This window comes from Agelaius phoeniceus, chromosome 4, assembly GCF_051311805.1.
Source record: "Agelaius phoeniceus isolate bAgePho1 chromosome 4, bAgePho1.hap1, whole genome shotgun sequence".
Taxonomy (NCBI): Eukaryota; Metazoa; Chordata; class Aves; order Passeriformes; family Icteridae; genus Agelaius; species Agelaius phoeniceus.
In genome coordinates, this window is record NC_135268.1 from 41,814,501 (window position 1) to 41,837,944 (window position 23,444).

The 23,444-nt window shown below is 38.2% G+C and overlaps 1 protein-coding gene across 2 annotated transcripts in view; it reads right to left on the reverse strand.

Moving 5' to 3' along the window:
* Positions 1 to 23,444, reverse strand: part of DCTD (dCMP deaminase) — a 211,024-nt gene that overhangs the window by 30,954 nt on the left and 156,626 nt on the right. The window lies entirely within an intron of this gene.

Below are 23,444 nucleotides of genomic sequence, written 5' to 3' on the forward strand. Positions count from 1 at the left end.
AAAAAAGAGTAACAAAGTGAGAATGAGGAAGTTTGCCAAATGAAGAGAAGGGCAGCTCAGAGTCTCAACTTTGTACAGGCACCAAGGAACCTATTTAAAGATACTGTAGTTGAAGTACATACTTTCTCTAAAGAAAGACCTCAGAAAGGGCAAAGGAAGCTGGTGTTACTAACCAGCAGGGTAAGTAAGGCTGTTAGAAGCAAAAATCTGTCTTTGAAAATGCTGAAGTCATGTTCAAATGACAGAAGAAGAAAGAGTTACAAACTCTGCAAGGTTAAATGTGAAAACATAATAAGGCAGACCAAAAAGCATCTGAAGAATACCTAACAAAGGAACCAAAACTAATAATCTTTTTCACCACAAAACACATCAGGAGCAGGAGGTTTGCCAGAATCTGTAAGGCTAGTTTGTTTTCACAGAATAAAAGAGTACTCAGAGAAGTCAAGGTCATTGCAGAGAAGCTAAATGAACCCTTTGCATTGGTGGTCGCTGTGGAAGGAACTGGGAAGATTCCAAAATCAGAACCTTTCTTGGCAGGGAACTCATCTGAAGAGCAGTCTGAAATTGAAGAGATTATGTAATAAACAGATAAAGTGAAAATCACCAGGAATATATAGTATACACTCCAAATTTCTAAAGGAACTCAAGGACAAAAGAGCTGAATTACTCACTGCAGGGTTTAACCTATTGCTTAAAATTGCTTTGCTTCTGGAAGGCAGAAGATGGGAAATCAATCTTTTAAAAAGGTTCCAGGGAAAATCTGGAAATAGTAGGAATCTAAGTCTGATGAGTACAGGACAAATTACTAGAAACTTTGATAAGAAACAGAATCAGGAGACACCTGGGTAGATCTGATTTATTTAGGAAGAGTTAGCATTCTGTTGAGGAACATACTGCTTTACAATACTGACAGTTCTTCAAAGGAGTTAAAAAGGATGTGGATTATATAGGAATGATGACATTGACACAGCATACTTTGATTTTCAAAATACATGAGTTCAGGTTAGAATTAGGGTTTTCTAAACCCAAATGTCTACAAGGGTGGGAAGACTGAAGATAGAAAAGAAAGACCATCAAGACAGGCCTTGGGGATGCTGGTTCATAGGGAGCACATTATGTGAGGGCATCTTAAGCAAGTTCAGCATGGTCTGGCATAGACTTGGGGCAAGACTAAGGAACAATTACTTCAAAGAGTGTGAATCTTGTTCTCAAATAAAGGAAAAGGCACAGAAAAGCAAAGGCAATGAGAAACTATTCCCTGTGTTGTTATTTTCAGTGCTTTCAGATGTATCTCAGTAAATAGGATTTTGTAAATACAAGTAAAAGGCCAGACACTGATACGATCAGACAGTGCTGGATTTCAGGAGCTGTCTGGGCTTGTCTTGACATAAGCTGATTATAATTTGGGGCTTTCTTTTGTGTGTGTGTGTGTGTGTGTGTGTGTGTGACAATCACCTAGTGGTCAAGAGAGTATTGCCTACCTGGGTTGACCACAGCCTGTGTGTACTTTATATGGCAAAAGCATAACTATCCCATTGTAACAGTGGCTTTTTACATTGAAAGGAGCTGTGGGGAAAATTTCAGACCTGAGAATCATCTGACTATCCAATGAGAAGAATGTAGACTGCTGTTAAGAAAACCCAAGCAGATCCCAAATCATAGGGGAAAGAGACTCCTACTCTGAACACCGAAGTCTTTCCATCAAAGGACCCAGGAGGCCAATGACACATCCATTTCTGAAGCAATCTTTTTAAGGAAGATGGAAGTTGTTACCCTTAGGACCCATTGGGACATGCAGAAGGTGAGTACAGCCTCAGAGAAAGTAGGAAAAACAAAGTTTATAGGAACAATTTCAGCTGTATTGCTATTGTATTTTTTCTGCATTAATGGGGTAAATTGTACCATTAGATTATTAAAACATTAGCAGGCTTAACACTACATTTGTACCTCCTCTTTTAAGGCATGATCCTTTTAGCCCATAGGATTTGAAAGTAACATGAGTACAGCCTCAGGTTAGGGCAAGTCCTAAGGTCTAGGTTTAAAGTTTGAAAAATTAGAAAGCTTACAGAGGGTGATGAGGCTGAGGGTAGAAAAGGGACTCCAAGGAAGTGCAGGACACAAGTCCAGGAGATTCCTAGGTAGAACATTATTCAAGGGACCTTAAGCATGCCAGGAGGCTTCAGCCTAAGCTCAGTGTTAGCCTTTGACAAAGGTCAGAAAAGGTGGTTGAAAAGAGTGTGCTTCTTGATTCAACATGGAAGAAAATATCTGGGAAAAAAAAAGACCTATCACAAGTTATGAAATCTATGTATTATCTCAGAAGCAATATCTGTATTGCTCTTTATAGATTCAGAGAATCATAGAATCATTTAGGTAAGAAAAGACCTTTAAGATCACCAAGCCCACCCAGCCATAAACCACTTCCAGGTCCACTCTTTGAACCTGAGCTGTTGCTAGGTTATGATTAAGGCTTGTTTCAATACAATCCTGACTAGAACCCCCTGGGAGTAGAGGGCAGCCTAAAGGACCCTGCATCTATCTAAACAATAGCAGCTTAAAAAGGGAAGCTTCCTGCACGGATAAGTAGTTGATTAAAAGATAAAAGTGAGAGCATCAGAGTATATGGTCAGTATTCATAGTAAAAGAGGTCAAAAGTGGAGTTTCACAGTGGTCTGTATGAGATATGTTTTCCACTATATTTATAAATTATTTTGAAAGGAGAGCCAATAATGAGATGCCAGTGTGTGCTGGTGATACCATAAAATTAATACTTAGTGGGACAAAAGTTTGTTGTAAAGAACTGCTGCAGTCCCAGAGACCGTGAAGCCCCTAAACATACAATACAAACTGTGTCTCCTCTTTGAAGGGAGTGAAAGAGAATATGCCAGGAGGGACATCTGCTGGTCCAAGATTATGTAGAGGGAGATGCCAGCTCTGTCACTTCACTATATGACCCCCAGTTACAACTCCATCTGGTAATGGTTCAAGGGGCTTTGGGCTTGCAGAGTCCAAGAGATCAATTGTCATGATGGAAGTGCCCAGGAGCCAGAAATCCTCCAGAAGCAATGTTAGGATGTATCAGTCAGTGTGGTAAAAGCATTAAGTCACATGAATGGCCAGAGAACCAGACCTCTAAGGCTCTACCAACTTGTGCAGCTGGTTGTAGTGGTCCCATTTATGAAACCATAATTTGCATATAGAACACAACTATCTCTGCATGGAGAGTCACAAACTCAGGCTTTGCTTTCAGATTTCAGGAAGCCAACAATGAAGATGCTTACATTTTCATCTTTATTTTTGTCATTTTTAAAATCTGTATCCACTAATAAATCACAAAGACCAGAAATACAAACTATGCAAGGAAAAAATTTTGTTGCAAATAAAGCTCTACATTACCTTTAACATGTTCACAAAATTTTCAGTAAATTAAAAAACACAATATGGCAAAAGTCTCAAATCAGACTTCTTTCCAACATGAATCACTATGGAATTCATTGGGGTTTCAGTGGCAAGACTTTTAAAAGGAATTCCAGTTTTAAATATATAACAGCCTAATAGGTTGGAACAGTAATTCTTCCATCAAATTTAATGGGTACTTTTTAGATTTCATGTGTTTGTGACATTTTTGCAGACTCATATTTCTTTTGCTGTTTTCACATTGTAATAGTCGCACCCCAGGGTACTCTTTGAAACTGTAACTGCTGTAAAAACTTGACTGGCAGATTTTTGTGCACAAAATATATGTTTCAGGACATTTTAAAGTATTTCTTGATGGAATCTACTTTGTTCTCTATTAGGTTGTAGTTCATTTCTGTTATGTGAAAGCATATTTTTGCATTGGGTACAGTACCACACACATTGCTTTATGTACTGTCTGTAAAATGTTAAACATTGCTTATGGCAGTATGACAGGTATCTAAAAATACAAGAGGAACATTTCTATTTTGGTAAACTGCCCAGATCTTCCACACAAATAGAATATTTAATAGTTTGGTGTGAAGATTACCAAAATGGAAATCATGCATAACAAACTAGCTTTGTTTCTTTGGGAAAAGGACAACAAAAGTAGACAAAAGGAAAGAACCATATATTATTCACTTGGATTCCAAGGAAGCTTTTAATCCAGTACCAAATACATTACTAATGAACAGGGTAAGAAGGTAAGGAAGTAATTCTCAACTGGACAACAAACTGGCTTGCTTTCCAAGTGAAGGAATGGCCATAAATGTGAAAGGAAGATGAAAAATGCAGAGAGCTTAGCATTAGATACACATCTGCACCACACTAAAGAACAGAATAACTGACAGAGCTTCAAGGTGTGCAATTTCACGTGTGAGGAATACAGGTAACAGCTGACCATGAACAGAAACAAGGACAACACAGCTCAAATTCAGTGGAGAAAAAAAGGTGGATATGTATATGCTATAAAAGTGAAAATTTATAATGTATAAAAGTAAGTATGTTAAAAGTAAGTATGCTAAAAGTAAGAATATTAAAAAAATAATGGAGATTATGCCCTAAATTGTGGGTTGTACTAAGCATGTAAAAGACCTTGTGGTGTTCAATAAAAAGCTTACAACATCAGGTAATTAGATAAATTATTTCATTAAATTCTGTTCACACTATTTGGTAAAAATGTAAAATACCATTAATCATTCAATATCTGGCAGCAGCTAGAAAGGACAAAAACTATATACAGAAAATGGAGAATGCTAAATCCAGACTCACAGTACAAAGGAGCATGGCAAGAATTGAAAACTACAATATCGTTTTGAATCTGTTTCAGGAAGACAAAGATTAACACTTCTTTCCATCAGTTTACTTGTTTGTCTATGCAGTGTACTGGTAATTATGCCAGCAGGCACATCAGTGACTGATGAAATTGCAAAATGAATTTTACTCAGAATTTTCCAGTTACTGCCAAAAATCAGAAAGAATAACAGAGGTAGAGGACAGCCCTTGTTGGAAGAATGCTCTGATATTTCTGGGAACAAAGACAGATTTAGTGCACTGTATTTCAAAAGTGTATGTATTAAGCACTAAGTGATGTTCTTTGTTGCTATACTCTCTAACTAGTCCAGTATATGCTAAACTCATCACTGGTGTATATATTCTTGCACTTTGAGTGCTGCAGTGTGAATTCTCCCCTCACCCTCAAAGTTTGTACTCAAGAACAGTGAGTGGAAGCAGAGCTGTTGCTACCAAATCCTGGATTTCCGTAAGTCACATGGGAGACGTGGAGTCTCCCACCTGCCTTTTCAGTTTCCACATGCGGAAGAAGAATGAGTTAGACAAGATGGTCATAAACTAAAACACATGAAGCTCCACCTCACCATGGGGAAGAACTTCATTGCATTGAGGGTAGTAGAGCACTGCCCAGGGAGGTTGAGGAGTCTCCTTCTCTGGAGAGGTTCCACCCACCTGGATGTGTTCCTGTATAACCTGCTCCAGGTGACCCTGCCTTGGCAGTGGGCTCAGACCAGATGGTCTCCAGAGGTCCCTTCCAACCCAAACAATTCTCTGATTTTGTGAAGATAAGGCAACAGCAAGTGTAAAGTACATATAACCATACTCAGAATATACATATAACCACACTCATTAGAATCAAGATAGCTTATTCTTTTAACAGCTCCTAAATAAACATTTGACTGAAGCTGAAGCAAAGAAATAAGTGATGCTACTTGAGGAGTTCACAGAGGCAGTAAGTTTACACTGAACACAAAAAGCAGTGTGGTCAACTAAGTGGCCAACTCAGTCCATAATTATGGATGGTTTGTGGATCATTACATCTTTGCATCTGGGACTAATGTTTGCTCTCTGGTAGATCTATTTGTTGAACTCCACTAAATAATGATCTTGCTTTGTTATTCTAACTTCCGTTAACTAGAGGAGCAAAGCAGAGTGAAACCTGCATCTTTCCAGATGTTCTAGCCTGTTTCTCATCTTCTGAAACTCAGAGTCAATTCTGGTCACATAAAACTCATTCTGCACTCTTCACACTGTTTTTTCATGGATTTGCAATCTGAAGATCTTAGATCCCTGTATTCTGCAGCCTCAGGCCAAGCTAACTGAAATCTAGAGGATGAAGAATGTGAGGTTATGGCTTGAAAGAGATGCTTCATTGCCAGCCTCTATCAAAATATCCTCTACCTGTACGACAGACAAAATTCTGGAGGGAGAGACATAGGAGAAAGAAACAAAAATAGAATCAATTCTTGCAGAGAAAAAAAGACAATCACACCTGGTTACTATCTTCTGCTTCATCTGCAAGACCAACTACACTATAAAAGACCCATCCTCAATGACACAAACCAAAATGATGCATACATATTTCCCCAGTATTTTTAGGGCACAGGTTAAATGATACCATACCTCATTATTGAAAGAATTCATTCAAATACCAAGATACTAAATGCAGCATAAGAAAATGAATAGAATAGAATAGAATAGATCTTTTTTTCACAGTGAGTTCTAACCTTCACTACATAGAGCAGTATCTTACTCCTGATGTCAGATACCTATGGAGAAAATGGGACTGAAAGCAGTGATTGTGAGGGATCCTTCCTGACAGGTGTTTTTGCTGGAGATCAAGGTACTGAGAAGAAAATAAACATTTTCCTTGTCCCGTCTGAATCCTTCTCACAGCAAGGGCATTACTAATCTCTGCCATGCTGACCCATTTTGTGTTGGCCTTTTTTAGTTCCTCTGTGTTGTTAAACCTATCTAAGTGAATATGGACAATGCTTGTGGTATTCTATGATTCTTTTGAATTAGCCTGTGGCTGTTCTTGCTTAACTCTTAACATATCTTAGATATTTTCATCATCTTACTGGGTGATGGTAATATAAACGTGCCGTCAAATGTTCTGATGAATCTTAGATCTATACTTAATATCTAATATCTTCATAAGGAATTTTTCCTCAAAGACTTACAGATATCCACCTTCAGTAGGTTTCCAGATTTTGTATCCACACATTAATATGCAAACTATACCTGCTTAAAGCAATCTCCTAACACTTCATAATATTTTCAGCTTCTAACTTTTGAATGCTCATTTTTAATACTAATAACCTTTTTTGGTAGAATATGTAAAATAGAGCAATCTGCAGTTAGCACAGTTGGCAACAGTGGCATTATCCCTACTCTTGGTGAGTACAATGATGAATACAAATAGGCCCAATGCATTTGATAGTTAGTTTCTTGGGATCCTGTTCTGGACAATTTTCCATTTAATTGTTTGCTTTATGAAGCTTTCAAGACATCCAGAAATTTTTTATAAGTCTTTCTAATAAGTTGGAAGAAATACAATAATATATTTAATAGGAATGTACTGAGTGAAGCTATGAAAATGAAATGAGAGTAGAAGCAGAAATGGAAGCAATCTCATCACTGGCTATAAAAAAAGGACTTACTGTGAGCTCCTTGCTTTATGTTATTATATTGAAAATAATTAATATATTATGTGTACTTACTGGTAGCTCATTTGTAAGTAAATGGTCATCAGGTATGGTCTATATGGTGATCTTACATTATTGACTAGCTCCTGCTCCACATCATCCAAATGTAAGCGTTAATCAATAAATCATCAATACCTCGCTTCATTTTTCTATGAGATATAATTATGTAGCTATATATATATATATATACACAAAATAATATATATATGTAAAATGCCCAGCCTTTCCAAACCATCACAAGTAAACTTATTTCTAATCAGTAAAGATGCACATATCACTTGGGAGCTGTGACTAGTTCTATATACAGAGTAAGGAATTTAAATAACATAAGATAAAATGGCAGAAGTTGTTTATGCATTTAAACCTTGCAGCCTTAGAACCTTCCATTCAAAGATGAATGGAACTGGGTCCCATGTTTAGGCAATTCTGTTATTTTATTATGAATTTTGCTCATGTGTCATGAGAATTGAGAATGCTCAAGATCTCAAATTTTAGAAGAGAAGAGAATGGTATAAGTTAAGTCTCTCTGAGGTGTAAGTTGATTCTCTCTGAATTCCTGCAGTAATTTTAAAAGGATAGAATTATGGAATGCCTTACTACCACAAAGTATCTTCTCCTTTAATCTGTAAGATTTGAAGTGATTGAAAGGAATGGGAAAACTTAATAACAACAGCTTTTGTTTTTCAATAAACTGCTTCCTTCAGGAAAGTAAGATGGTTAATGACAACAGTAAATGCTGAAGGTACAGCTTGACATACTTTCTGTAGTGGAAGTCATGTTGGGCTTGTAGGAGGCCTTAGGCTGAATGTTTAAGTACAGCCATACTTCACCCACAGGCTTGAATGGCAGTTCAGTTCACTTAGGAATTTAACTTTATTTCAAACCACAGGGAAAAAACCCACAACCTTTAAAACTTCTTACTATTACCCCAAAACTTATTTTAAAGGTGTCTTTTGAGAAGAAAATCTAACCCATTAATCTGAATGACAATTATTACTGTTCTCAAAATGAAACCACTTAAAGAATTTGGGTGTTCTTATGGAAAAGTTTAAAACTATTATACTTCAAATTAAATTTGAATGTATTACATATTGAGTTGCCTTTTTCTTTTCTCCCAACGATTTTAATTACTAGTACATTTGCATGAAAATAGGATCTTTATTTCTTGAAAGCTCATCAGCTCCTGCTGCTTATTCTTCATTGTAGATATCACTGGCAAAGGGTTAGATCTTTAGGTGAGGTAGAAGCAAGAGCAGATGCGCTTAGAAGAAAGGAAGTTTTTTATGCAAATACTATTTTTAATAAAACAAAGAGGATAAAAAGTGAAGATACATGCTCTGAAAGCAAAATTCCAGTATCTCTTCGAAGGTACAGATGTCCCTCCAAACAAAAGTAATTTTAAATTTTAAAACTGAATATAAAACATGAAAATACAATATGAAACCCTAAAGAATTTTACACCATTGCTTACTCAAATTTCCCTTCTTGATACTCATGCCTTTATTGTACAAAAAGCAAATATGAGACCCAGGCAGTCAGGTTCATTTAAACCCTCAAAATAAGAATTTTCCTACAAAAAGTTTCTAATTTTTGATGGTCCTTTCTGAAACAAATGGCTGATTTCTACCTTCATATTGTAAAAACCAACAGCCAAATGCTTATGTGAAGAAACTGTGAGCACCCAATACTGAATGAACACAAACTATGAAGTAATTATTGGCTTCTCCACCTGCAGATCCAGTTGTAATGCAGTGGTGCAACTCTTTGAGGGAGTTTGCACCACCACATATCTGTGCTTTCAAAAAAACCTGAAGGTATTTAACAGCATATTTAATATGAGACCCGTGCTTCTGCATCTTGATAATGTAGCTTGATTCCAGCTACCAACAAAACTGAGTATGTGAGAAGAGTAATGAGAGTCTGAGCTGTATTTGCGCTACAGGAAAAGCCATCAAATGCTCACACGCTGCTCTGCTTTAAAAGTGCTACTGTGCTCTACTAAATTTCATTGAATATTAACTGGTCTTCAGCCTGCTCTGGCTATTGAGATAATAAATGTGGCAGTTATGTTTGACAATCATTGCAACTGCCTGCAGCCTATCTGGGAAGCACCCTGAAGTTCATCACACTCCAGGCACCAGACTGGTGATGACAGTAAATGAGCTGTTATTCATCAGGTATTCCAAAGCTGTGAACAAAAATTTGGCTCTATAAATGTTTTGGAATGACAAAAGGGCACTAATGACTGTCATGGCCAGATCCCCAGCCTGTGTAGGGTAAACTGGGGGCAGTACTGCCTCTCTGATAAAAGAGGGCACCACTGGGATACGGAAGAGGAAAGGATACAGGGTTGGGTTTATAGCATGAGTTCTGCTAAGAAAAATACATCTCTGTCAAAGCTCTGGAAGTGGTATTTAGCCTCATTTCTTCTGGTACAGAAAATGGCAGAGAGGCAGAGGTAAGGCCCAGAGAGTATTTTACCTGCAGCCAGGAAATATTGACAGTGCACTCAGATACTTGGATTCAAATCTGCAAAACAAATGAATTGCTACTAATAAAAACAAAGCACAGATTCCCTTTTACATTGTTTTATCCTGTTTAAAAGACAAACATTTGCATGCTGCAAGCCTCAAATGGATAAATGCTACCATGAGAACTTACAAGCCATCTGCTAGCTTCCTAATGAAGCCAGTAACTATTATTGTTTACAGTTGAACACCGGGGGTCATGTATATTTGCTGTAATGAAAGAATCAATGCATCACTGCAGATGCTAAAAGGGAACTTTTTTTTCCAGACGGCTAATTATAAATACAATAAAGTAGCAAATTAAAAAAAAATCTGTTCATTTCCATAGAGAAATAGTGCTTGGCACAACAATTGCAAAACACAGCACTGCTCTGTTTTCTACTAGTCTCCACTTGACAGGCTCAGCGTACAGAAACAGAATCACAAAAAGTTACTCTTCACAACTTAACAAATGGCTGATCACCAAGGGGTTCTTAGCCCCTAATGCTCTAATCTTCACAAACCTCCTACATTATTTAATTGTATTGTTTATCTGAATGTAATGATGAAGTGTGCATTAGCAGATATCTCTCTGTTGCTGTTTCACCCTGTTTTTCTTGCTCAAAGAAGATACATGATATATGAAAACTTGGTTGAGCTATTAAAAATATCACGAAGTTCCTAGGCTTTTTCAAATGTTTGTTGAAGAGAAATTGATGCACAGAACTAATACAATTTATTTCTAGTTTAAGATTTAATCACACAAAAAATAATACACTTAAAAAATCTGACAAACTAATAATAATTAGTTTGTCAAAACATTTAGCAAAACCAAAAAATTATAAACAACTGGACCTTCATAGATGATGGAATTCTACATTTCAAAACAAACCATTAATTTTGAAATTTTATTAATGGCCTTTATTTTCTGTAAAAATACTATCTTAATTTCAGGAAATTTCCTAAATCCTGTGAACCAAGAGACCTTACTTGTCTTGCTGAGTCAAAAACCTGCAAATGACTCCTTATTACTCTCTGATACCATCAAGGCCATGACACAGCCTTCTTGCAGCTTGTGCTCTCCTCATATCACTTGCAACATACAAAGACCTACATACCTATCATATGGGTAAAATGCAGTAAAACATAGTGTCTAGATGGGATGCAATAAACAGGAAACTTGCATTATTGTAGGCCCCAAATCAATAAATCCATAGGAAAGAAAGGGAACAAACAATATTCCACCTTTACAATAATAAATGCTTGTAGCTGGTTGTACTCAAGGCAGAAATAAAGTTAGCTGTCAGCAGGAGAATTCTGCCTCTTTTTAAATTTTCTCTTCATTTTGTGGCCTAGGAGAGCTAACACCAGTAGAGCAGAGTGGGAAGAGTTCATTAGCGAGGTCAGAGATCCCAGAGGAGCACCACTGTACTGGAAGATCTATTAAGTCTGACACTTGGGTACACTGCTGCACCCTGCCAATCCTCCATATCACCCACTCCCTGCTCCCAGCCTCACATTTCTGCTTGGCTCGATGTCACTAACTGTGGGAGGTGCAGGGGCTGGGAGCCCCAAGGAGAGAGCTGCAAGCCCTTGCTGAGGTCCCCTCCTTGTCCAATGGTAACACTCTGGGCCCAGCACATGTGGGCAAACCTCTTGTGTGAACTGCCACAGGTTTTCCAGAGGAATGCACACATCACCAGCAAGTGGCCTGAGATGATGGGCTAAGAGAAGATGGAAGGGCCGCCTTAGCCTCCAAAGCTTTGCTTTGCTTTGCATTGCCCAACTTTGCCTTGCCCAACTTTGCCTTGCTTTGCTTTGCTTTGCTTTGCTTTGCTTTGGCAGACCTCACTGAACCCACCCAGACAAAATCAGTAAAAAGAGCTGAGTGACTGGAGCAGAGAAGAGGATGAAGAGAATAATGGCCCTAGTTTCAGCTGGGATACAGTCAATTTTCTTCCTAGTAGCTGGTACAGTGCTGTGTTTTGGTTTAGGATGAGAATAATGTCGGTAACACACTGATGTTTAAGTTGTCGCTGAGCAGTGTTTACACCAAGCCACGGAATTTTCAGCTTCTCACCACACCCCACCAGTGAGCAAACTGGGAACAAGAAGCCAGGAGGGGACACAGCTGGTACAGATGACCCAAACTGGCCAAAGGATACGGCATCATGCTCATTATATAAACCAGGGGAAAACTGGACAGGGGCCATTGCTCAAGAGCTGGCTGCACATTGATCAGGATGAGGTGAGCAATTGTACTGTTCATCACTTCTCTTGTATATTATTATTATCATAATAATTATTATTATTTTCCCTCCTTTTTCTGTCCTATTGAACTGTGCTCATCTCAACCCATGATTTTTTTTTCTCCCCCAGTTCTCTCTCCCATCTCCGTGGCAGGAGGTTGGTGAGCAAGCGTCTGCGTGGTGTTTGGTTGCCTGCTTGGTTAAACCACAATGCCCCACCCATCATGGGGCACAAAGGGTAGATGAAACAGGAGATCAGACTAAAATGTGTTAAAACAAATTTGCTATAAGCATTTATGAAATTGTTTAATAGTTGCTGATCACAATGTTGACTTAATTCCTATAAGAGCTGTTGCAGTTGTTCTCAGGGTTGTCTTATGTAACACTTTATTTGCTGTGTATGTTCCCTGTTGTGCTGTTTATCACCTCTGGGGCCTGGATTAAGGGTATAATTTTGTTGTACTTTGTAAGACTGGCTTATGATAGGATAAAATTACTGGCCATGAAACTAATGTAGTATTTTTACTCAGCATTACCATCATCTCAGTACTTTGGGAGCCATCTCAGAACTATTAATTATTAATAATTACACTCTTTACCTCTTCAACTCAGAGTGCTAATCTGTGGGGAACACAAGGGAGGACACTTTCCCTTTCTCCTCCACCTTGCCTTTCTCCTTCACCTTCCCATTCTCCTCCAAGCTAGTTAAAACAGCTCTTGAAAAATTTTTATATCCTCAGGATGTTCAAACCAGCATATTCCTGTTGATTCGTCTCCTACTCCTGAATATGTTTCAGGTCATGTTGAAACAACTATTTAAGAATACCACTCAGAGATGTCCCCTAAGGCTGGATAGTCATGGCAGGGTATGGGGTACTAGTAAGAGCCAGTACCTCAGACAGTGCAAACCTCCAATGTTTCAGAACTGCATTTCTGAACCAGTGGAGAATACTGAATAATTAATAAAATATTTGGGAAAATTATGCCATCACCCTGACCATTCCAGAGAGACACAAATCACTGCAGCATGCTGGGGACTGGCCCAACCAAGCCCTGCTCAACACTACTCAGCACCTGCAAGGGGAAAAGAAAGTGTTTGGATCTGATGAGAAAACAACAGGTACTGCAGCTACTCCAACACCTGCAACCTGCACTACAGCTACTCAAAGTTCCCTGACAGGCTTGAGTAGACACAGGCATGTGGCTACTCCAACCCCAGTGACTGACACAGCTACTCCAACCTCCATGACAAGCACTGCAGCTGAACTATTGAACCAACCTTTGCCATAATCAGTTGCCCAATACACAAGTAGAAATGTTGGAATCAAAAGCCAACTCATCTAGAAAAAGAAGAAATTCTTCCCTTACTAAGGGAAGAAGTGACAAGCAGACTACTCCAGAGCAGGGCCATCAGGAGAACATGAGAAAGAAGATGCAGGACTCATAAAGGAGAGGGTAGCCTATCCCCAAGTCAGATGTGAGATGTGTGAAAAGATTTCAGCTATCATCCAGGCGAGTACATTGTCACCTCACAGCTTTGCTGCTGAGATAACCCTGAAATTAGAAGGTAGGAAAGCCAAACATCTGGGATCCTTTTCTAGGGAAGAGGGCATTGACAATGCAGTAGGAAAAGGGACACAAGTATTCAGCTTCTGGAGCTGACACCTGTCAGGCCCTAGGGAAAGGTATCTCTTCAAGAAAGCTGTTGTACATCACCCAGACAAATGGAGAAAGGTACGTGTGGAAGTTTATACCGAGCTCAACACCATCGTATGCCAACTCATTGTCAGTAATGACCCAGAGAGACAGAGAGGGACAAACTGGGGGTGAATTGGCTGTCCAGCTCTGGCAATATGAAGAAAGTATCTCTGCCCCATTATGGACCTATGCCTCAGCTGTGGGGAAACTGCCCAAAAAACTGTCCTGTGAATTCCAGTAATTCATATATTCTACTCCCCACCACTACAGACCAGTATCTCAGCTACAAGGACTCTGCTCAAGAGAGAGGACAGAGTGACTACACACCATGGGTCACCCTGTGGCTTTATCTGCATGAATTCAGAGACGACATGAGGAAAACCAACCTCAACCCTAGAGGGACAGGTATGGGAGTTCCAGAGTGCTCAGTATATAAACTAGGGGGAAAGGTGGCTAGGGGTCACTGCTTGGGAACTGGCTGGACATCTGTCAGTGGGTGGTGAGCAATTGCATTGTGCACCACTTGTTTTGTATATTCCAATTCTCTTTCTGTTATTATTATTATTATTATTATTATTACCATTATCATCGTCATCATCATCATCATCACAATCACCATTATTCCTTTATTTTCTGTTTTATTAAATTGTCTTTATCTCAACCCATTAATTTTAGCTTTTTTTCCCCCAGTTCTCTTCCCCATTCCAGTGGCGGGGGGACAGTGAGCAAACAGCTGTATGGTGTTCAGCTGCCTGCCAGATTAAACCATAACAATAATTTAATTTCAGTTCCTACTCTGACAATGTTTCCATCTTCATAAACTTAAGTGAATAACTTAATTTATGTCTTAAGTCATAACATGTCTGAGATAATACTTTCTTCCCCTTACCATAGGCAAATGTCTATGAACATACTTGCTTCCCCAAATTACAGGAGAGTCAGTTGCAAGAATTAATTAGTTAATGTTCGCAAAGTGCTCTGAAGAGAAAGCACTCTATAAATGCTAATTATTAAATCAAAGGTTTATCTGACTTTATTACCAAACCACTAATAAAATAAGTTACATAGCTGTTGCAGGTTGGAAAAAGCACTTTTACTGTCTAAAAGATATAAAGGTTTTAATTAGTAAATATTTTGAACGCATTTTGCTGAGGAAAAAAAATGCTAACTGTTAATACAGGTTTTCCCTAATGTAAATGGCTACAAAATATGAACTCCTGGATGCTAGTGTAACTTCTGCATATATCATCTGCATAAAGTTTTGTCCCATGGCAACAATATTTTTATTTAAGACACAATTTTTGTAATATTTATGAAAAAAATCGTACTTATGTTTGTCAAATAAATGTTTGTATGCAACAAGAGATTAAAGGTATCATTCTTAGCAGAGAATAGCAAAACCTAATGTATTGTCAAATTATACATTTATACACTTACCATTATTTTCGCCATTTAACTTAAAATCATCTTTTGCTAAGTTTCCAAGCTTCTGCTGATTCACAAGGCTCAGTTCTTCCAAATGCTGTACTGTATTTGCACATATGTGTTCTGTTATCCACATGTGATCACAGCACAAAAAAAAATCTAATCTTTTAAGATTAAATTTTAAGCATGCAAACAGATTTGAAAACTTTTCTGTGTAGGGAGTTAGAAAGACTGAATTCTGAAAGTGCCTCCAACTTCAGAAACACTGTAGATCGCTAGCTCCTCACAGCTTGATCCTGCTAGGAGAAACCTTTTGCTCACCTGCTTGTGACACTTGTTTCCCCTCTGGATATAATAATATAAAAATGGGCAAAATAATGACAATATGTTGATTTGAGTGCAATAATTATTGTACTAACAGAACTGGTTCTGATGCATCCCCTTCCTACATACATTTTTGACATATACTTTCTTTTAGAGCCTTCCAAATGATATTATTATTATTATTATTATTATTATTATTATTATTATTATTATTATTATTATTATTATTATTATTATTTTTATTTCAAAATTATCAGATAGTGAGCAGTATTTCTCAAGTACATGGACTAGTGGTTTGAAAAGAAATTTGAAAGTAGATCACGATAATCTTATTCCCTGTTGTAATGTCTGCCTGTGACTGTAGAAAATCAGAAACCTTGAGCCATAAAAGTCCTATTAGCCTGCTTTGCTGAAAGAGAAGAAGTGTGACAAAATCCTCCCTACTTAAAGCTCTGCTGATTGTGGGAGGATAAGGATGCAGTCAGCCAGGCCCATTCAGTGAAGCAAAGCACCCTGGCTGCTAGGGTCAGTTTCTTCAGTCCAGGAGACAAAAATCCTCCTGCTGTTCCCAGTGCTCTCAGCAGGAAGGAGAGCTTCAGGTGTTGCCTCTACTGAAATCAAGGGTCTGCAGCTTCCCAATGCCACAGACGGGTGGCTCCAAAACACACAGAAACCCCTGGGGAAGGTGGGAGTATGTGTTCATTAATTTGAGCCATAAATCACAACTTCATATGGCAGAAAAATGTCTAGAAAATGATATGCTGCAGTAAAGGGTTATGTCCATTTCTGTGCTCTTACTATAGCTCTTCCAGGCAGATGGGGACTCAGAGCAGGGATGCCAAATCTTTATCTTGCCTCAATTTGTCAAGCTGTCCCTGAAGGAAAGGTGACTGCAATTTTCTGGAAAGGAGGCAGGGTTCAGGGCTGAGGACAGGAAGGTCCATCTAGGAATAGATGGGAAATGAAAACTGTCCAGGAGATTTGTCAAAATGTTAAAGGGGCCCTTAGCAAAAGAAACCTAAGATTACTGAATTTCTCTAAGCCCAGGTTTTTTTGATTGTGCTTTCTTGGGTTGCAAACTTACTTTATAAACCAAAAATTATTATATCTTTACAGAACAATTCTAGACTACCTAACAAAAAGTTCAAATTATTTTGTGGTTAGTCAAAAATTACACATTGTGAAATAAATTGTCAGTGACATAAAGCAAGATCAGCAGGGCTGAAGTAAGGTCTTAATGATATTTTTGTTGTTATCACTATAACTATTAGCCCTTATTTTTAAAATATCACAGAAAATTGCAGGGCCATTCTAGAGAAAGTTTATGGATTTTAAGATTAATGGGTGGTATTAAGATTATACTAAAATTTGTGAAAAAATAATAAGAATCCCTTAAAAATATTTTTAATACTACATGAATTAAATCAAAATGATTTCAAATAAATTAAAGGTATATACAAATCCTTGCTCAGAAAACTTGAAAATGTATGTCAGCTTCCCCAGAATAATTCTGATGGCATCAGAGCTCAAAAACAGAGGTCTACTTTGAGTCCTGTATTTTGACTTTGTGTAGTTTAGTTTTTCGCATTCTGGTATCACAAGAGATTTTGTTCCATTCATGGATAGCAACAAGATAATTAGACATAATGTAGAGAAAAAAAAGCAGACATGGCCAAGAAATACTTCTGTCTTGTAGCTGGGCAAAAGGCATATTAAATATTAATAAATGATGCAAATAAAATACTGCCTGACAATAAATTATGAAAAAGTGGGAGATGGCACTGGAATGAGCTGAACTTTGGAATACGATGTCAAAAGCAAACAAAAGAGATTCAATAGGAAAAAAAAATTGTGTTATTTAGGGAAGAAGTATGCAGGTTATGAGTAGAGGAGGGCGCCCTTTGTCCTGGGAATCTGTCTCAGAAGAGGAGCTTCAGTCACAGCAGCAATTTTCAGACACAAGCTCATCCCAATGAGGTGGTGTAACAGAAGGAATTAATCCAGTCTATGGCAAAATAAAATGGAAACTGTTGCAGAGGGGGATAGATGCTTCCTATCTCTCTATCTGGTATAAGTGTGACTACTGATGGGGTGTTAGTTCTATTTCTGACATTTCAAAGAGAAAAGAGCTCCTTTATCTGGAGTGGAGAGAAGAGAAAAATGAAAATTATTAAGTGACTGGGAAGTGGGCTTTACAGGGAAAACTTATCAAAGAAGAGATGAAGAAGTTATTTGATCATATTATGTACACTTGCAAAATAGAAATATTCATTTCCACTTTTTCAGGATGAGATTTAAACACATTTGATAAAATACAAGAGTGAAGAATTCTGTGGTGGAAATGGTATAGCTCTGCTTAATTCTGGTATATATAAATTAAAATCTATGGAGGTTTTAGGATGTAAAAATCCCCTGCTTGACTTGTTTCAATTAAAAATTCAACAGTTACTAACATTCAGCTCTTTGGGTTTCTTGAAATCATTTGAAGACAACTCTTCTATTTGGTTTGGTATTCCATTATCCTTGCTTGGTTTCGCAATGTAGTTTTCTTCCTACTGGTTACATGGCTGCTTTCAAGAAAGTCTGCTCCTGTGACTTGTCCCAGAACAATTTGCTTATAGAAGTACTCATTAAAAATATCAATAGCCTGACTACACTTTGAGATAATCTCAGATTTCAGAAATCATCCAAATAACAATCCAAGTGGATTATATCCCAGTGTTGGTCAGGAAAAGCAAGGTTTTCCAGAGGTGAAGAAGCCCAGTCATATCCTGGAACTGACACTGTTTGCACTGCACCCAGGCTGGATGCCATCTGGAATATGGGATCAGGTCAAGAACTGAAATCACTGGACTAGCAGGACTTTGCTTGGTGCTGCAGAAGTACCAACTGTCAGGTACTGCAGCAGACAAAACAAAGTTTTGATGGGCTCATTACCCTTTGTCCTTCACCCATCATAGCTTGGCTTTGGTTTTATTCACTTTTGCTATTTCTTAGTTTTCTGCAGGTCCTTCAGTTCAGTGTTTGACATGGTTTCAAAAAAATATGACATGACAAAACCTCATAAGTATTCTGTCATTATGGTTTTGTATATTTAAACATATGAACCCTCTGTAAATAAGTAAAAGGTTATGAAAAAGAATTTTAGCTCTTCAGTCTGTTTGGTTTTTTTATTTTACTTTGATTTGGAAATGTCATGGTTCACTGCAAGCTCATCAGAGTGAGTTTAATGGATGAGAATATATTATTAAAATGAGACTGCTAGAGAAGTATATTGCACAGATGTGGAATACTGTGAATGTGTTACTGTAAACTCTGCTGCATTAAAAGGCAATGTATCATTATCCTTTCTTTCTTGCCTTATAGGATTACAGGTAGGAACAGCACTGCAAGTTCACTACAGTGGGAAAGTTTTATCTATTTTCAGTTTTTCTTCATTTATGCTGATACATCGAAAAAGAGCTCTTAAAGATAAATATATAAAAGCATTACTCTTTCATGCAGTATTATGGACACAAAATGTGCATATATGTGCTTTTGAGATTTTTATTCTATTTTTTGTTTTCTGAAACATGATTTAAGGATTTACTTCATTGAAGAAAATCTCTTTTCATAAACAACTCATTATCTTCTCCTTCCTTGCCTCAGAGTATTTCCTTGCCTCTTCTACCCAAAATAAAACAAAACAATCTTGTGTTAGATTGCCCATGATCTATGAAAACCATCTAAAATTTTAAAAATCTGGTTTCATTGGACAGGTCTTTGTTTTCTCTTAACAGCATCTTGGCATCTGTGATTAGCTATGTCACAGGTAGCTTGGGAACAGCTCCTTTCCTGAAAACAGTGTAGAAGGCACACCAATGGGAAGGGTGTCTACAGCCCTCAATCTCCAGTTGCTGCTCCTTAGAGTCACAGAATACGCTGAGTTGGAAAGTACTCAAAGGATCATTGACTCCAGCTGCTGGCCCTGCACAGGACAACCCCAAGAATCACATTATGTATCTGGGAGTGTTGGCCAAATGCTTCTTGAACTCTATGGAACCACCGAGTCTTCTTCCAGCTCTAGAGTAGCTATTGGTGCTGTTCTGAGGCCACTGCAGGATGTGCAGCACATTCCCCTCCACTCAGCGCCCTTCCCGAGCAGAACCCAGGCTAAGAACTCCTGGTTTGACAGGGACTCTGTTTTTCTGGCTGAGGTGAATGGTTTAAATGCCAGCCCCAGGCACTGACTGGAACAGCAGATGTCACTGTTGGCAGCATGGTCCTTTGCCGCCTGTGCGCAGCAGCAGGGAGAGAGGGACTACAGCCACTTACAACACTCTTCCAAGAAGTGGGGGTGTGGGGGTCCTCCAGAGAAGGGAGCAGCAAGCTTGGTATAGGTATGACAGCACATACTGGGGGCACAGTGACCATCAGTGGTAGATCAAAATCACCGTGAATCCTGGTTTAAGTAGAGGGGGTGAAACTAGATGGAAGTTGTACCTCGTTCTGTATTTTGAAGACATGCTCCACTTTATTTCCTTGGGATGGAAGACCTAATTATGCAATCTAAAAGAAAGCCCAAACTTATTGTTTCTGTGTTCCTGGAGCAAAAAGCACGCTGCTGCATAAGAGTATTGTTCTTCTTTGCCAATTATGTTTGGGAAAAAAGGTGTCCATGTTAAGTGATCAGAGAATTTCTGAATCAATATTTGAAAACACCATTTTTCTTTATATTAACCCACTCACACTTCAATTTGTTTCAATTACTGAACATGACATATTGAGTTGTACAGTCATGTATTAATGCTTCTGTAGAAGAACCAAGGTCTTTTATGAGTGATGATGTCCACAACACCACTGACAGCTGCAGAGACCACAATCCTGAGACAGTTTATTACTTGTTCTGATTGTCTAGAGAGACTAAAAGCAAAGCACCACTCATTCCGAACATCCAGTCGCTGGCTTGCCAGGGCACCTCTGGCCTACAGTTCAAGAAGACAGTTTGCAGTTCAGCAGATTCTTTGGTTTGGTATGTTTGATCTAAAAGGCAATCTTTAAAATCTTTAAACCCTTTAAAGATGTGGAGAAATGAGCAAACAGGAATATCACGAAGTTCAGCAAAACAAAAGAAAAAGCAAGGTCCTGTACCTGAGGACCTCATGCACCAGTACACACTGCAGGCCAAGGTGATCCTTGGTGATACAAGGTGACCAAGGAAGGTGATCCTTGTCCTCTACTCAGCACTGGCCACATCTGGCATGCTGGGTTGTGGGCTGTCCCACAATGATGGGCTGTCCTGTGCAAGAGTCCAGCAAAGCACCACACAAGGATGATTAAGGGACTGGAGTACCTCGCACATGAGAAAAGACTGAGCAAAGAGGACTCTTGAGCCTGGTGAAGAAAAGGCTCAATTGTACCTCATTAATGTATAGAAATGCCTGAAGAGAGGATGCAAACATGGAGCCAGGCTCTTTTCAGTGGTGCTCAGTGACAGGATCAGAGGCAATGGTCACAAACTGAGACAAGGAGTTTCCCTCTGAACATCATGAAACATCTTTTTCCTGTGAGGGTGACCACGCAGTGGAACAGGTTGACCTGAGAGGCTGGGGAATCTCCATCCTTGCAGATACTAAAAAGAATGCCTGGATATGATCCTGGGCAATTGTCTCTAGGGGGCCCTGTGTAATCAGATTGAACAGGATGACCTCCAGATGACAGCCATCCAACCTCCATCATCCCTGTGATTCCTTTGGTATAAGCATCAACTATATATCCTTTTGCTTTCACCTTTACAGAACAGCTGGTAATCAGCAACAGCTCTGACATTTCATAGCCCAAGGATTATGCATTATTTAATACTTAAATTTTGCAGACTTTGACTAGATTCAAAATATTTTTTAAATTCTTGCTCAGTGTTAGTTTTTTATGGTGTTGGAAGCTGTTTCTTTATTAGTGTGTTTCACTTATGAAAACACAAGTGCAGCTTACTACAATTTATGCTTTTGTTATATTTTTCCACAAAGAAATTCAAAAGAGAGAACTTGAAATATTGTCATGTGTCTTATATGTGGACACAAACATTTCATAACACATGCTTGACCATATGAAATTGATAACTTTTGTACATATTTTACCTGGGAATGAGATACAAAAAAAAAAGAGGTTTTGTATGAATTATAATGTTTTCCTTGTGATAATAAAGCTTATCCCAAGCATTTCTGAGATCACATATTGAAATCATAAAATTGACATAATTTAGTTCAATAGATTCAGTTCAGGAGCAGAAAGCACCCAACATTCTAATACCTACTCTAGTTCATATAGGAATTTTTTACTCCATCATATCACTTAACACAATTCTTTTTTTGATGCTCACTGAAAAGTGGACATAATAATATCATGCTGTGTTTGTCAAATTGTTTCAATCCTCCAAAAAGTGCAAACATTGGGATTCTGGGTTTTGGATAACCAGACTAGAATGAAAATTGCCACAGAATGATTCATACAAATCAGCAACATCTCTAGCAGTCTAGAAGTGCTAAATCATGGTATTGATGGATCAGTTCCATTTTTGTTATAAATTTACACAGACTGGTTTCATTTTTGCAGCATGGTTTTTAGCCTCACTTAGCAATAAGATAGGATTGAGGTTCCTTTGTTATTGGCTAGGTCAGACATCAAAATACTTCAGACTCATGCAAAGAAACTGTATTTTTGAGGGGAAGGAGATGAAAAGTGGGTAAAGGGGAAAAGAAGCACTTTTTTAATATTAGTTTGGCAACTATACTTCTTTGCATTTAAAATACAATTTTTCATTTGTTAGAAGAAAGGTTCCTGAAGCCTCTCCATCAGTCAGAGAATAATTTTTTCTTTTGTAATGCACATGTTAAATACCCCATTACTCCAGTCTACTTCATTCACTGCACAGTGTTCCTGAAAGTACACAGAAAATACAGAGAAGAAATGTACTTCAGGATGCTAAAACATGACATTTCATGTTTCATTTGTTTCCCCCTTAGATACAACACAAAAATGTACACTAAGTGCTTTCTTCTGGCTGAGGTGGGAACACTTAACTCCTTGCAACAGTAGAGAGGAACTGTTAAAAGCATTAGCTCTGTAAACCTGTGACCTTGAATACTACTTCATAAAACATCTTAAATACTTCAAGAAATTAACTGCTGTTCACTGCCAAAGGAGCTGTTACTGAGAAGTTCCTCCATTCTTCCCTTCATGCCAATCAGCAGTAATCCTCTACTGCTGGCCAGCTTCTTTCTTACATGTGGCCAAAAGAGAAGACCAGGCTCTTGGGACCCTTCCTGGCTAACCAGACATGCTTTGTGGTTTTCCAAAGCTATTAGGCAGCAGTGAATATACAGAGTAATTCCACAGACATGACGAAATGTAGGAAACCTAAATGTGTGTACAAGTATCAGAAATACACAAAAGATACAGTGAGACTGTTACTATGGGAGGTTTAATACCAAGACTGCATCAAGAATCTTTTGGGAATATGCATCAGACAATAATTTGAACCTCATCAGTTCTAGGGATTTTGGAACAACCAAAATTCTCCATCTTCTTTTCTCTTTGTCCACAGAAACTTCAGCAGTATGAATCAGACTTAACAGAATGAAATGTTAAATCAGTTTAATGAGTGCCTTGAGGTGAGTTTGAGAAGATTTTACCATGAAAACGTTGCTCACATTTCCACAGCTAACTTTGAGGCGAAGTTCATATCATTTCCATTCTAAACTTTTAATTTTCTACTCTAAACTTTTAATCAGACTAACACTAATTTA